Raw genomic sequence first — 16058 nt, forward strand, 5'->3', positions numbered from 1 at the left:
TGTGCATGGGTACAAAAAGCATATATGTGTGCACACCCGTGCCCAGTTGGGCACATGGTCACGTGTGTGCTGGCACCTGTGTGTATGCATGTGTGCATGGGTTGGTGTGTGTCCTGTGTATGCATGTGTGTGTCTTGCATGGGCACATGTGTGCCGACACCTGTGTGTGGTTATGCCTGTGTGTATGCACACATGTGTGTGATGTAGAAGGTGTCTGTGTGTTGGCATGTGATTGACAGTGCGTGGGGCCTGGGCAGCTGCCCCGCCCTCACACGGGCCTTCCGGAACACACACGGGCCGCCTTTGGGTCAGGCTTCTTCCTGTTGGTTCTGGAGACACCTTCATGCAGCAAATGGCCTGGAGAGAGCCCAACCCAGCCACCCCTCCCGCCACAGGAGGGTGCCCTGAGGTCCAGGGAAGATGGAGGTCACTGCGGGGCCCCTGCCAGGCCACTCAGGGCTCTGGCAAGACATCAGGGTAGCAGCTAGGTCCACACTGCTGTTTGGAGACACAGCCTGGCCACAGAGGTGGCAGCCCCAGCCCCCGCCCCAGGCTCCTGCAGGCTCCCTGCGCACTAGGCACCGCCAAGTCACTCACAGGACTCAAATCATCTGCCCTTTGGCTCGGAGGCGCCGCTACCTTTACCCCCATTGTGTAGATGGGGAAACTGAGGCTGGGGGGAGGTCAGGAACTTGCCAAGGGCAGAGGCGCCCCCCGGCCAGGTCTGAGGGACCCTGGTGGTTTCTGTCGAGTGGTCAGGGGTCACTCCAGGCTCTGAGTGAGGCCTCCCATGGCCTCAGTTCTCCCATCTGCAGATGGGGACCAAGTGTCCCCTGATCCTGTAGAGTAGAAGTGAATTCACCCTGGAGAGCAGTGGGCAGCCCTGGGCCAGGCCCGGGGGACACGCTCTGCAGCCAGGAGCACCCCTCTGGGGGCCTCGAGCCCCCCTCACCGCCTTTCTTCCCAGCTGCTGTGTTTGGCCCGGCGCTCCCACCCCCGAGGAGTCCCAGGAACTGGGTCGGGTCACATCCGTGGGAGACCCCAGCTTCCCCCTTTTCCCCCTTTACTTTTCATTGTTTTCGTAATCTCCCCAGGGAGGCAGGGCCCAAGCAGAGCAGGGAGTGGGCTCGGCAAGCCCCCCCCCCCCCGGCGCCTCGGCTGCCCTGGACCCACCACCCTGCAAGAGAGACAGGGGCTGGCACACACGCAGCCGCGAGGCCCCAGAAACCCCCGTGACCTCTGTGGTCCTCACTGGGTCTCAGAAGCTCATGCCGGGGCCTGACTTCCCGCACGGCCAGGGGCCCTGCCGTGGCCACATCTCTCCCTGTCCCATCTCCCGTCTCTGAGCTCCAGGGACAGACGGTGGAAAGGAGAGATTGAGGCAGAGGAGACACGGAGTCCTGGGGTCCCAGCAGGAGAGAAGGGGACAGCCTTGGGCTGCCGGCCCACCCCGCCACCCCCAGCCGCCGCAGGCCGCCCTGCGTGTTTGTCCAGGGCGGGGACATTGATCGGCGCGTCTGATGGATCCCGGCCGCGGTAATGAACCTCCCCGCACAGCACACAGCAGCCCTGGCCCCAGCGGTTAATATTTAACTGAATAAGGGCCATAAATATGGAAAATGGGACTTTTAATTAAATAAGCAGCTTTTAAAAGGGCCCTTGGGCGGGAGAGGCTTTTGTTTAAAGATGATTGATTGGACTTGTCCTTTCGCTCCCGTCCTCTCTCCAGCTCCCTTCCCACGTCAGCGCCCGGCCCCCAGCCCCTGTCCCGCCTGCCGGAGGAAGCGGGGTGCAGGAGGGGGCCCCCAGGGCTGGGATTGCAGACTCCGACAGCAGAGGCGCCCGCATTTGGGTTAGGCCCCCATCCCAGACGGCCACTGGGGAGCGAGGCCCCCAGGATCGGGGTCACTCCTCCTCGGCCTCGTCTGTGACACGGGGTGACGGTCCTGCTCCCTGAGCCATGGTCAGATTTCACTTCCTGTTCCCAACCATGGCAGGACCACTGCACACTCCTTTCCGTGCCCGGGTTTGCCCGGATCCTGGCCGGAGGGGACAGGGAGGCAGCGTGGGGGCGCGTCCCCATGCTCACCGCAGGCCACACCCCACGGTCACTCCCCACGGGCCCGCCCAGCAGCCGGATCTGCGCAGCTGTACCCTCCTGGCAGGTCCCTGGGGAGCTCGGGGCCCGCTCTGACCCGAGACACTTTCTCTGGGCGCGTCCGACCTCAGAGCCCAGTGAGCGCCCAGCTAAGGAGCAGCAAAGCCCGGATTTGAACCCAGGCCCCTTTGCCTCTGGCGCCCACACCCTAAGCCCCCTGCAGTCCCTTCCTGGTGCTGGCCCACGCCCCGGGGCGGGTGTCTGCTGTGGTCCCGGCTCCTCTGAACAGACACAGAAAGTCACTGCCCATCCCGACCCGCTGCCGGACAATTTTGACATCTTCTAGCCTGGCAGGGAACAGAAGGGAGGGTGATGGGGGCCACCCAGCCTCCTAACTCAACAGGACCCCCGCCCGCCCCGCTGCACCCAGCCTCCGCTTCTTCCTCTTCCCAAGTCAGAAAGCGCTTGCTTATCCTCGATCACAGGCCACCCCTTCCAGGAAGCCTTCCCAGTTTGCAACGGTGCATCCCTCTCGTAAGGAACACAAAGGGTTTGATCTACGGCCTTGCATTGCTTCCTGCAACCATTCATTCATTCATTCATTCACTGGTAGCGACCATTTCTGAGGGCCCCGATGTCCAGATCAACACTTTTAATATTGGGAAACCAGGATAGATTAAGTGCAGAAGATCGTAATTAGACGGACAGTGCCTCTTCCCACGGATGGCATTTTCAGACTCGTGAAGATGAAGAGTGTGTGCCCGGCCCCGTGCTGGGTGCTGGGTGGATCTGGGGGCTGTAAGCTGACTGCTGGGTGCACGTTGTATTAAAAGCGCGCCCCTCCTCCTGATTCCAAGAACACCCAGTTCTGACTCGCTCCCTCATTGGCTATTCTAATTACCCTTCGGAGTTCACAGGGCTCTGTGGCCAGAAATGGGGGCCATCCGAGTGCCAGAGGAGGCAGTCAGAGTGCAGAGGAAGCATTGGCTCTGGGCGTCCTCACCACAACCTGGTGTGTGTGTGTGTGGGGGGGTGCTATGGGGTCGCCCCTACCTGGCAGGTGAGCACCCGGCCCAGGTCACACAACCAGGGAACGGCAGAGTCAGCGTCAAACCCGGGACGTCTGGCTCCGGAGGCCTCACTCATAACCTTGTTCCTTCTCCCTCTGTGCCCAGTGACCCTAGCCTATCCCAACAGCACAGGAGCCAGTGGTTCTACATCTCCTCGCCTCTGGTGAGAGGTCCAGAGCCAGCTGCCCGACGCCAGCCCCAAGGGCAGGCCATGGCTCCCGCACCTCCTCTACAGGGGCGGCCGGCACAACTCCCCGCCTCTCCTGGTGCCAGCACGGCAGTTGCCATGGCAACCCTTCTCGGGCCTCACCGGGCACCAGGTCTGGCTCCCCGGACTCAGTGTTGGGGACAGGCTGGGCTGAGGCTGGTGTGGGTTTGGGGTGGAGTTGGGGCACAGACCGGAGGTCATTTGTAACGCAGGCGACCAGAGTCCAGTGGCCCATGGCCGGGATAATGGGTGAGGCAGCTGGATTCCCTCCTGGCGGGCCCAGCGCAAGGAGAAGGAGACAGAAAGCCCTGTGCCGGAGGCACATCGCCCCTGAACCACCGCTCCCTGGGCTGCGCTGTGGAGCAGCTGGCTATGCTGCCGGCATCCCCTATGAGCGCTGGTTCGAGTCCTGTCTGCTCTACTTCCCACCCAGCTCCTATTAATGCGCCTGGGAAAGCAGCAAAAGCCGGCCCAAGTGCTTGGGCCCCTGCACCCACGTGGGAGACCTGGATGGAGCTCCAGGCTCTTGTCTTTGGTCTGATTCAGCCCCCACCAACTGTTGCAGCCATTTGGGGAGTGAACCAGCAGATGGAAGACTCTCTCTCTCTCCCTCTCTGTTAACTTTGCCTTTCAAATAAATAAATTAATCTCAAAATAAAACAAGAATCTCTCCCTGGGCCCGCCGTCGGCTAGTCCTCCACGTCCACCTTCCCAGGCTCCAGCCAGCCCCATTTCCCAGGAGAACCCTCGTCTGTCCCCAGGGGGACGCTGCTCTGTCCCGCCCCGCCCCCACGCCCCTACGCTCTCTGCTGTGAGCTTCCGTGGGCCCACCCAGGCCTCCCTCCCCCGTACCCAGGCTGACGGCCATCAGGCCCCAGAGACGCAGGAGACCGGGCAGGCAGGGAGCAAAGGTCAGGGCGAGGCCAACTGCTTTTGGTGTCAAAGGAGATTAGGGGTCCGGCTCTCCGGGCTCAGGGCGGGGGCCGAACTCAGCCGTGATCCCACGTGGGAGGAGTTCAGAGGTCACCAGCTGGCGCTTTGTGTGTCAATATTAACACGAGAGCCACCTAATTGGGGTGGGTCAGCCTGTGGACGCTGCCAGGTCACACACGAGGAGCTGGCCCTGAGCCGGCCCCCTGCACAAGCGGCTCGTGCGCCACGTCAGTGTCACGACCCGCCACGCGAGCACCGGAGTCGGATAAAGCAGGTGCCACGTGCATGGAGCTCGCACGCCCAGGCAGCGAGGCCGGCCGCCGATCCTCAAACTTCTCGCCCTGCAGCGTCCTTATGAGCCAGATTTCACGGCCAAGGAGACCGAGGCGCAGACAGGAGGTCCACGGGCCAGGGTCACAGGGCCGGAATGGGGCGTGGGGACGTGGCCCCAGCCTGCCTGTCTTCTCTCCGTGCTGGGGCAGCAGCACCCATCTCCGTCTGATTGATGACAAAAGTAAGGGCCAGACAAGGCTCAAGTTCATCCCAAACACTCAGCTCATCAAGACAGAGCGGGGTCACGAACCCGGGGCTGCCAGCGTCAGAGCCCACAAGGGCACACGGCCCCTCCCCTCCACTTCTCCTCCCTGTGAATATTTACCTCATTTGAGCGGCAGAGTTACACACACACACACACACACACACACACACAGGTCTTCCATCTGCTGGTTCACTCCCCAAATGGCCGCAACAGCAGGGGTGTGGTCAAGCTGAAGCCAGGAGCCAGGAGCTTCTTCTGGGTCTCCCACACAGGTGCAGGGGCCCAAGGACTTGGACCATCTTCCACTGCCTTCCCAGGCCACAGCAGAGAGCTGGATTGGAAGTGGAGCAGCTGGGACTGGAACTGGTGCCCATATGGGATGCCGGCGCTGCAGGCTGGGGCCTAACCTGCTGCACCCCAATGCCAGGGCGGGTCTCCTTTGTGAGCTCCTCCCCCCTTCAGGTTCTCTGGGGGCTCCGCCCCCTCCCTGTGCCTCCATTTCTGCCTCCTCGGACTGCAGGGGACAGCGCCCCCACCCCAGCTAATGGACGCAGCGCTCCGCTTGTACGGCCCAGGCTGACCACACGGCGCCCGCCACCCCTGCTGGGTTCCGGGTGCACCGAGCCCGTGTGAACACAGATCTTGGCATCCCATAACTTCAGACGCTCCCTCCTGTGCAGACTAAGCCTCCCATTTGCCTCAAATCCTGTGCTTGAACCCCAGCCCAAAGGTGACAAATGCAACAGGCATCGTCCCCAGGGCGTGCTGTGCGCCGCGGACACGGCGGCACATGGAACGTGACACTTCCCTGTCCACCGGAACTTGCATGGTGGGCGGGTGACACCAACACCCCTACTCATCAGGGCGGACTGTGACGGGAGCTGCCGCGGGCAGGGCGACTTCAGAGCCCCGAGGGAGGGGGGCAAGTCTTCCAGGAGACCCCGAGCCGGGCCTCGAAGGGCGAGTGGATGCTAGGTCCCCAGGTGCAGGGGGCACAGCAGGTGCGAGTGTTTACCGTGCACCCCCCCACTGCAGGGTGGGGGGGGGCGCTGCTATACCCATTTCACAGACGAGGGAGCTGAGGCTTTGAGAGAGGAAAGCCCTTGTCCAAAAGGCCTCAGGTAGGGAGGGAGTCGCAGGGCCTTGGTCCTAACCCCGGCCTGTCTGACGCCACCCTGGAGGCTGTCTCTGCTCTTCCCCGCCGGCCCCACAGGGTCAGGGGGAGAAAACGACCCCCACCCCCAACCCCCGGAAAGATACTGTGAACGACCGGGCTGATACTCGTGCCAGGCAGAGTTTTTTAGGAGGCTGTGCTGCCAACCCAGCTCACAAGGGCTTCAGCCAAAAAGTAAACGTATGGTCTCACACAGCCAAAGTCCGGCTTCAGGTTGAGCTCGATCCAGGGGCTCAAGCCTAACAGTGTCTCTCTCTCTCCGGGACGTGGGCTTCCCTCTCGGGCAGGAGGCCCCCGACGGCACCAGGGTCCCCCGCTCACCCTTTCCCTTCCCCGCCGTCAGCACTGCCGGGGCAGAGGCTGGTCCCCCAGCCCCTCCGGAAAAACACCCCGGGTGCACGCCGATGGCGCCAACCGGGTCATGTGCCTACGCTGGGTCCAATCAGGAAGCGAGGGGGCTGGGGTATTCTGATTGGCCAAGGCTGGGTCACATGCTTCTCCTGGAGCCAATGAGATGAGGGGATGGGATACTTCGGCCAATCCTAGTCACGGGATCGCTCCCGTCTCTGAAGTTGGGCCAGCCTCCGCGGAGCCCTGTTTGCAGAAGGGATGCTGGAGGGGCAAAAACAGAACCGGAACCACCCTTGGCCGCATTAAGACAAAGGCCAGCGTGGAAAAGCCCTCCATCCCTTACGCCTTAGGTAAAACAGGAGGTGCCCGTGAGGGTCAGTGACTCGCCGCTCCGGGGAGCTGTGCCCGGCCCGCACCAGCCTTCGAAGCGACCTTGAAGTCCCTGGTGTCCGTGGCTGGGCCTCCCATCCTGCAGGATTCCGATCGGAGGAGCCCTTGCGCGGTGACTCACCAGCGCCTGGGCGGGCAGATGCGCTCTCTACAAATTCCCCGCTTCCCCCGCCGTGCATCGCTGCCCGCAGGGCCCGGGGCAGGCGTGAGAACGGGAGCCCCCTCCTCCGGCGCCTTCGGAGCTCTGGGAGCTGTTCCCAGGGGTCCCTCTCCCCAGCGTCGAAGCGCAGGGACACAACCTGCATCCAGCAGCCCCGGGGCAAGTGAGAGAGAGAGGAGGGGTCCAGGCCCCGAGCCCCAGGGGTGTGGCAGGGCCGGGCTTGGAACCCAGGGCTGTTGGCTGAGTGCCTTTCCCCGCAGAGCGCGAGGCTGGGGTCCACGGGGGACGCCTGGCAGCCGAAGCCGGCGCGAGGCTGGGGAAGCAGCCGGCACAGATGTTTGTGTTTGTGCTTGAGTCGGGCCCCCGCCTGATCCATGGGGAGTCCCAGGATGTGGCTGACTCTGCACGGTTGTCCTCAGCGCTCCTCCTGCCCTGGGTCAATCAGGCGTTGCCCGTGGGCGGCCCCCTGGGGCTGAGGCTCCTGCTCACGGGAGCTCAGAGGCTTCCGCATCAGGCCGGGGAGAGGGCATGGGTCCACCAGGTGAGAGGAACTGGGATGGGGACCAGCAGCGGCTGCTGACCTACCGTGTGCCCTGTGCCGCCACGCGCTGTGGCTGTGAGGCATTTGCCTACGTCCCAAGGAGTGGCAGCCTCACGCCTGATGTGCTAGGGACCGAACAGAATCAGCCCATTGGACAGACGAGGAAGATGAGGCTCAGGACTGCGCAGAGCACAAAGTGCATCTGGGATCCTTGAGTCCTCAGGCCTGGGCAGCCCCCTGCAGTGCCATCTGTGCTCAGTGTCTAAGGGCAGAGGCGGCGGGGACTCCCGCAGTGGGCAGCGGGCAGGGGCCGCGGCAGAGGCCGGCGTTAATGGCCCTGGCACCGTCTGACATTTGGGTTTTAGTCTCTGTGGGAAGTGCAGTAATTACTCGGCTGGCGCAGGAGTCCGACTTAACGACCGCATGGGTTTTATGGAGTGTGCTGGGGTCGTCATTTGTCGGTGACTTCTCGAGACCAGCGTGGTGGACGGCAGACTTGCCTGTGCCGGGTCTACAGCCGGCAGCTCCCATGGCCACCTGCTGGAGGGCCTCCTTCACCCCGCAAGGTGCCGCACACACAGCTCCACCAAATCATCCCCATCCGGCAGATGAAAACGCAGAGGTCCTGGGTGGGTGGCAGCTGCCCGCGCTCCCCAGCTGGGAAGGGCAGCCTTGGCCTTGGCCGAGTTGCACCATGGCCTCAGTCTGGACCACAGTCCCCAGCGCCCAGCGGGAGGTCTCCTCCTGGCTCCCTTGCTTCGTTGGGCCTCGAGGAGGGACTGACAGCCCCACTTGGTGGGTGGGGAAACTGAGGCGAGAAGCAGAGAGCAAGGAGGTGACACAAGGTCGCTAGGAAGTGGGGCTCTCTGTGTGCCAGCCCTGTGACCCTGGGCCACCGCCCCTCACCTGTCGGAGGGCAACATCGAAGCTCTCGGGGCTGGCTGGTGGGCACTGTGGGGACAAGTGCAGGTGAGTCCAGGGCACTGTCATGTGTCCTCATGGCCCCCTGCCCAGCCCCAGCCCCCCCCCCCGCTGCCAAGTAGCCACTGCCCCTGCTTCGGCACGTGTCCCAAGTCCTGGTGGCTGGGGAACGCCAAGATTTCTACTTTTGGGGAAATGTTGGGCGGCGAACAGACAAGGGCACTGCTTTCAGTGGGGGCGGGGTTCTCGGTCTCCCCCAGACCCTCGGACATCAGAACAAGCAGGAACCATCAGGCCGTCTTGTCTGGCTGCCCCCCGGGCACACCCCGTTTTCTAGGTGGGGAGGCAGAGATGGCACCAAGAGTGTTTGCTGAGGAATGAGTGAGCCACGAGGGAGAAGCTGGGTCGATGCCTGTGCGAGGGTGGGGGGGGGGGGCTGGAGTCCGGCAAGGAGCAGGGCTGCCGGCGTGGGGGGGGGGGGCTGCATTCTCACGCCCTCAGAGGGGGCCCAGGGTGGCCCTCTGCCCGGCACACGGTTTCTGCTCCTGAGCAGTGCAACATCGGGTGGCGGGTGGCAGCCACTTCAGGTGGAGCCGAGCCCAATACTAAGACAGGGGAGCCCGGGCACCTTAACTCTGGGAGAGGGACCTTACACCCCACACACACACACCCCAGCTGAGCAGACAGAAGCTCAGAGCGGCTGTGCAACACGCCCGAAGCCACCCAGGAAAAGGCTGATGGAGGCTCCAAACGCAGGCGCGAGTGTGGCAGAGCCGTGTCCCTGTGCCCCAGGAGAGCAGGGCCCAGGCGCTGGCAGGAGGCTCTGCTCGGGAATGTGGCACCGGGATGGGCGGGAGCAGGGTCCAGAGGCCCCCTCCCCCTCCTCGGACGGGACGGAGACTGAGCTGAGCCCCTTTGTGTTCCGTGGGGCAAGCGGGGGGCTCCGGCTTCCGCTCCACCCCCTGCCTCGGCCAAATTCCAGGGCCTTTGAATGCCCCGCCAGGCCCTCCAGACAGCTGACATGCTACATCCGCCCGCGGCCGCCCCCGCGGTCAGCTGCGGGCAGCCGTAACAGGATTAAGCCCGTGGAGGCAGATCTCTTAATTAAACGTGGGGAGGAAGGAAGATGCCGGCCCTCCCCGTTGCCGCCGGGGGGTGCGGGGAGGAGGGGCTGCCGAGGAGCCAGGCTGAGGTCAGCGCCGGCTCAGCCGACGGCCAGGCTTCGCCCCAGCACGTGGACACGCGGGTCCTCGCCAGGCCGGGCACGTGCTGCCACCCGGGGAGGCGGTGACACACGACGGCTTCCTACACCCACCCTTCCACGGCGCCCACCCCTTCTGCAGCCATGACGCTGAAACCCCGCCCCGCGCACAGCGCGGCCCATTTCCCCGCCCCTTTGCAAAAATGGGCCAATACCGTGTGGCGGAAGTGCCTCGGGGCTGGCGCCCCGCCCAGGCCTCAAGAGAATGGCAGCGTCTGCTCCGTCTGCGCCTGCGTGGCGCAGGGGCTCCTGGGGCGTGTTGTCCGCCATGCTGATTGTCGGAAGCCATGGGTGCTGGCTGGGAGGTGACTGGTTTCCTAGCAGCTTCTAGAGAGCTGGGGGCCTTAGTCCCCCTGTGGTGTTTAGGGGCGTGATCTTTGGGGCGTGATGAGGCGAGGTCATAGGGCAGATGGACACACGTAGTCCCGGTGCCGGGCCCTGGGTGCTCCGTGCCACCTGTCCGGAGGGACACGGCCGGGGTGGGTGGGGGGGCCGTGCTGGGAGTGTCCGCCTCCCCAGCCAAGAGGTGGGCGAGCCTCTGATGTTTTCAAAGCCGAGAGACAGAGACGGACGAAGGTCTCCCGATCGTTGGTTCACTCCGGGGCTGAGCCGGGCTGAAGCCGGGAGCTGGGACCCAGACCCTCCAGGGTGTGCCTGGGCGCGGCGGAGATGGGACGCAGGCGTCCCGGTGGCGTCCTGACCGCCGCGTCTCACGGCCACCCTTGTACTCTACAAAGCAGCCTGCCGCGGGCGTGAGAGGCTGCTGGGGGTGGGGTGGGGGTGTTTCGCACGGCGTCGCGGCCCGGCTGACTCAATCTGCCGTCCTCCCGGCTCATCCTTGACCCCCCACCCCCCACCCCGGTCATTCCCTTTTGCGCACTTGAATTTAGTTCCCTAAGCGGATTCTGACCGGTTCCTGCCCCGGGTCCTCCCAGCCGCCCAGGCTGGCGCATGGGAGGAACTCAGTGTGCGTGCAGCGAGTGAGCGAGCAGACTCGGCCGCTGCGCGCTGTGGGGCCCCCGCCTGGGGGGAGGCACAGGGACTCTGACAGTGAGCGGGGCTCGGGCTGCCCCAGGACGGAGCGTCGGAGCGGAGGTCGGTAAAGCCGCGTGCACAGGTCAGAGGACAGGCAGGGAAGGGGTTCGGGCTCCGGGAACAGCAGGTGCAAGGCCCCGAGACCAGGGGAGCGTGGGAGCACAGGGAGATCCGGACTGTGACCCCTTCTTCCCCTTGCAGCCCCTCCCCCGAGGAGCCTGGCACTAAATCAGTATTTTCTCACCCCTCCTCCTCGATCCCAGCTTTCTGCTAACTGAAGCTTCTCCCAGGATTTGCCTGTCCCGTCTGCGCTCAGCTCTCCCCCAGGAGGCTCCTAGAGAAGTAGGCTAGGGCCCGCACGCAGGGAGCGCCCGTCTGTGCAACTCCTAGCAGGGGCCAGGCTCAGGTCTCAGACCTCAGCACCGCCCCCGCCCACAGAAGCCAGCCAGAAAGCAGCTCTTCTCTGATGGAGCCTGAATGACAATTAGCTTTTATCTCGAGGCAGCTCCGTTTGATTTAATGGCTGCCTACAGCCGGAAAGATTGCCTTGATTGATTAGTAATGTCTGCCATGGCACAGAAAGGAGCTGGCGTGACGTGTGCTACATATTTGCCGTTTTGCTTTGGGGATTGCCGTGGTAGTTATTTGAAAACCTCAGCTTAGTGTGTGAGCCCGCTCTTGAGGGTCAGCAGCCAGGAAAGCAGTAAGAGCTCTCCCACCAGGGAGAAGGTCAGGGACCCAGGCTCTGGGGGGGCCACAGAGTCCAGGCGGGAGGTGGGGGAGCAGGGGGTGGCAGCTGATGGGAGCGTGGGGGCTCGGGTCCGGGGTGGGCCTGGGGACCCTCAGTGCTGGCCTCCCTCTTGAGGGATTGACCATGTGCCAGACACATGCGTGGCCCTGGAAGTAGGCTGCTGTGCCCAGTGTGCAGATGAGGACGCTGAGCCCTGGCAGGGTGGTGATGGGCCCGGCTCCCCCAGGGACGGCCCTGGGGTCTGGACCCTGGCGCTCCCAACCTCAGCCTGCCGGCTGCACCTGCCTTTGATGAGCGTCAGCCCTGCCGCCCTCCATACCTTATGTTTTCACGGTCTAGAGTCTCCAGAATGTTCCCATCTGTTTCTGCCTGTGTGTGTGTGGTGGGGGAGGGGTCCTCGTCCCTGGTTTCTCCGAGGGGAAACTGAGGCACAGGGCACGGATGTGAGGCCGTCCAGCCGGGGCAGCCGCGCCCGGCTGCACATGCGGCCCCTCCCCTGCCGCACCCCCTGGGAGCGGGAAGAGGACAGTGATGGATCTGCGCCAGCCTTCATTTTCATTCTCGTCCCCACATCTCGCGCGCGCTCCCTCCCTCTCCACCTCTCCTCCTGCAGACGGATGACAAGTGAGAATGCCTGTGACCCAGAGAAATTATCTTCCCTTCTCTTTCACCGCATAATTTTCTGCCCTCTCGTCTGGACAAGCCTGGGTGATTTTTAGCTACAAAAAAGGGGGGGGGATTATCATTCAGAAAAAAAAAAAACAGAAGGAGGCTCCTAGGGATCCGACAGACAGGCCGTCTCCTGGTGAAAATGAGAATCCTCCCGTCCTGTGAACTCGGGGGGCTTGGCGGGGGTGCTGGGGGGTGCCCGGTGGCCTGCAACGCGGCTCCAGCCAGTTCCAGGGCCCGAGGCACCCTTGGATTTCTCCCAGGGGTGCCCCGAAGTCCACTGCATGAGTGTGCACTCCTGGAGGACTTCAGAGGGGAGGCGGTGTGTTCTGAGTCACCCGTGGCTCCCTGGCTCCCTGTGTCCAGCTCCTGGCCACTGTCCCCTGACCCTGGGCCTTTCCGTAAGCTTCTCTCCGCACCCGCAGCCCCTGGCACAGACACACGCGTGCGCACACACAGGGACACGTGCAGGACTGGCACACAGATGCGCTTCTTTAAATCTCCATTTTCTGATTGGAAATTTCAGTGGTGACAGGAGAGGTTTGGTAAGCAAAGGCGCGTGAGTTTCCTCAGCCCCAGGTGGGCCAGTGCCGACTTCTCCATGTGACGCCATGGTGATGGAACCGCACACACACCCTGGGCTGCCCCTCGCTGTGCGCCTCGCTGTCTGTGTCCACATCTGTGACCTGGGCACGGGCGGGCACTCAGGGTGTGGGGAGGGCTCGGGGCACCGCAGGGCTTGGGGAGAGCTTGGGGCGCCCTGATGGGCATGGGGGAGAGGCTCGGGGTGCCGTGATGGCGTTGGGGGGCTCAGGGCCCCGCAGGGCTTGGGGAGAGCTCGGGGTGCCGTGATGGCATAGCGAGTGCCCAACCGAGCTTAGCTGTCAGTTTCCACACCGTGGCCTGTGGATGCCCCCATCTCTGCTGGGCACCTGGGGGGAAGAAGAGGGAGCAGGGCAGACAGGTTCTCCTTAAAGTCACACACGCGTGTCCACACACACACCTGTGCATGCACACATGTAGAATCCCCAGCACTGGGGTCTGAGCGAGTCCTGCTGTGTGACCCTGGGTGACTGCTCGGATCTCAGTTTCCCCATCTGTGAAATGGGGGTAATCGCGCATGGGGGTGGGGCTTGTGGGGAGTAGCTCAGAGCACGTGTGTGAGGAGGAGCCAGCGGCTGGCATGACACGGACGCCCCCAGAGAGTTCTGCTTGTCCGCAGCCGTTAGCTTTGGGCATGATGTGCCCCAGAATGGGTGGACGGGGGTGTGTTCTCGCCCAGGGCCGACAAGCCATCGTGGGATTTTTCTTAGAAAAAGGTGTCTTTTATTTATTTGAATGGCAGTTAGAGAGAGGGGCAGACAGATTCACCCATCCACTGGTTCACTCCTCAGACGACCTCAACAGGGCAGAGCCGGGCTGAAGCCAGGAGCTGGAACTCCACCCAGGTCTCCCGCGTGCGTGGTAGGGGCCCAAGCCCTTGAGCCGTCTTCCACGGCATTGACTCAGAAGTGGAGCAGCTGGGACTTGAACCCTCCCCCATGCCGCGGCTGGCCCCCTTGTGCAGCCGCTCCCCGCGGTTTCCTTGGCAGGCGGGGTCCTTAGCTCTCCTCAGACACGCAGAGAGCCTGTTCACCCTCGAGTGAAGAGCCCCGAGGCTTCACCCACGCGCTCCGCGTGCGGCAGAGACAGCTCCTCGCAGAGGGATGCGGGGGGGCGGGCAGCCCTTCAAGGAAGCCTGCGAGGCCTCTCCAGGCCCCGAGAACCTCCCCAGGGGCGCGGGGCTGGCTTCTCCCGCCTCTGGCTTGGGGGCCAGCAGAGCTTTCTCACGCGCCGCGAGCAGAGTAACACCGCATCTGAGGGCGCGGCCAGCGCGTGGGAAGCCGCACGGCCCGGGGATCTGCAGGAAGCTAAAACAGTGCTGCTCTTTTCACCATGTTTCTGTTTTCATTTCTGGGCAGGATTAGGCTTCCACAAAATACGTTATGTTCATCTGCATTTATTACTGTGTTCTTTAATGAACTAGGCATTTTTTTTTTTAAGATTTATTTATTTGAAAGGCAGAGTTACAGAGAGGTAGAGAGAGAGAGAGAGAGAGAGAGAGAGAGAGAGCGGTCTTCCATCCACTGGTTCACTCCCTAGATGGCCGCAGTGGCCGGAGCTGAGCAAATCTGAAGCCAGGAGCCAGGAGCTTTTTCCAGGTCTCCCACATGGGTGCGGGGGCCCAAGGACCTGGGCCATCTTCTACTGCTTTCCCAGGCCACAGCAGAGAGCTGGATCGGAAGTGGAATAGCTGGGACTCGAACCGGCATCCATATGGGATGCCGGCACTGCAGGCGGCGGCTTTACCCGCTCCACCACAGCGCTGGCTCCAGTGAACTGTTTTAAAATGTCTCCGTGTTAATTTCTGAAACACTAAGTATCAATATAATTTACAGACATAAAAGCTCTTTGGGATTCTCAACATTTTACGAATGTGAGTGTCCTGAGACCCTCAGGGCTTGAGAACCGCTGATCTTTGGGTCTCTGCCTGGTGGTGCAGACGGACCCGGGAGGTGCTCAGTGCTACCTGTGCTGAGGGGCTGGCCATGCAGCACCTGGGAGAAGTGCTGGCCAGACGGACAGGTGGCTGGCGGAAGGTGTGGAGGCAGGATCAGGCCAACTATGCAGTAGCCGTGCACGAACACCCCTGAGGGTCACCAAGTCCGCAGTACACTTGTGATAATGTGGGAAAAACAGCTTTATAGGACTGCTGTATGTGGCTGGCCCCTGGGATAGGAGTCTCCCAAGTGGGTTCCTCCAGGAGCTGCCTGCTAGGGATTGTGTACCTTGCAAAGGAGGCTGTGCAAGCCTGGGCGGAGCAGAATTGCAGCAGCTCACGGGGGTGCTGAACATTGCCACCAGGGGGCGCTCGTTCTCACCAGCTCCCGCAGCTGCACTGGCTGCTCCTTAGAACCGTGTTTTCTGTTGGAAGGGGCATCAAGTGATCACGCTGCACTGGGCGGAAGCTTCGTGCCAACTGCAGAGAGCGAGCGAATGGAGACGCGAGTGGGATCAGGAAAGAGGCAGACAGGGACTTCTGTCCATCAGAGTGAGTTTGTGACGCTGAAAGACCCGGGGCCCAGAGGGAGGGCAGTGAGGAAGACGCCAGGGGGCCACGAGGAAGGGGGGCGGGGGAGCAGGTGGAAAGGGGGACTCTTGGCCGATGGCACTGGGCTGGTTCACAGCGGGGGGGCCTTTCTTCGGGGAATAGATGGAGAGTGTCAAAGCCGAGATGGACGGGACTGGCCTTGCAGGCTGGAGGCCCACAGCCAGGATACAGCTCTCCCTGCAGGGCAGCGGAATCCCTCCCACTTCCTCTGAGAAGAGAGAGCACGCGGTGCCCATCCGAGGACGTGCTGGACACTCCTGCACAACTGGGGTCCAGCCCAGGGCTCCAGGCCAGCGGCAGCGGCGAGAGGGCCAGGCTGGGCCAGGCTCCCCGTGGGGAGGGCAGAGGTCTGGGGACCAAGGGACCTGAGGGTGACTCCCAGTCTAAGAACATTCACAGGGTGTGGTCTAGGGCAGGAAAGAAATGCGAATTGAAAAGGGTTTGGGCCGGCGCTGCGGCTCACTAGGCTAATCCTCCGCCTTATGGCGCTGGCACACCGGGATCTAGTCCCGGTTGGGGTACCGGATTCCGTCCTGGTTGCCCCTCTTCCAGGCCAGCTCTCTGCTGTGGCCAGGGAGTGCAGTGGAGGATGGCCCAAGTGCTTGGGCCCTGCACCCCATGGGAGACCAGGAGAAGCACCTGGATCCTGCTATTGGATCAGCGCGGTGCGCCGGCCGCGGCGGCCATTGGAGGGTGAACCAACGGCAAAGGAAGACCTTTCTCTCTGTCTCCCTCTCACTGTCCACTCTGCCTGTCAAAAAAAAAAAAAAAAGGTTTGGTGGCAGAAGTGTGGGTGACAAATGAAAG

This window comes from Oryctolagus cuniculus, chromosome 21 (genome assembly GCF_964237555.1).
Source record: "Oryctolagus cuniculus chromosome 21, mOryCun1.1, whole genome shotgun sequence".
NCBI lineage: Eukaryota > Metazoa > Chordata > Mammalia > Lagomorpha > Leporidae > Oryctolagus > Oryctolagus cuniculus.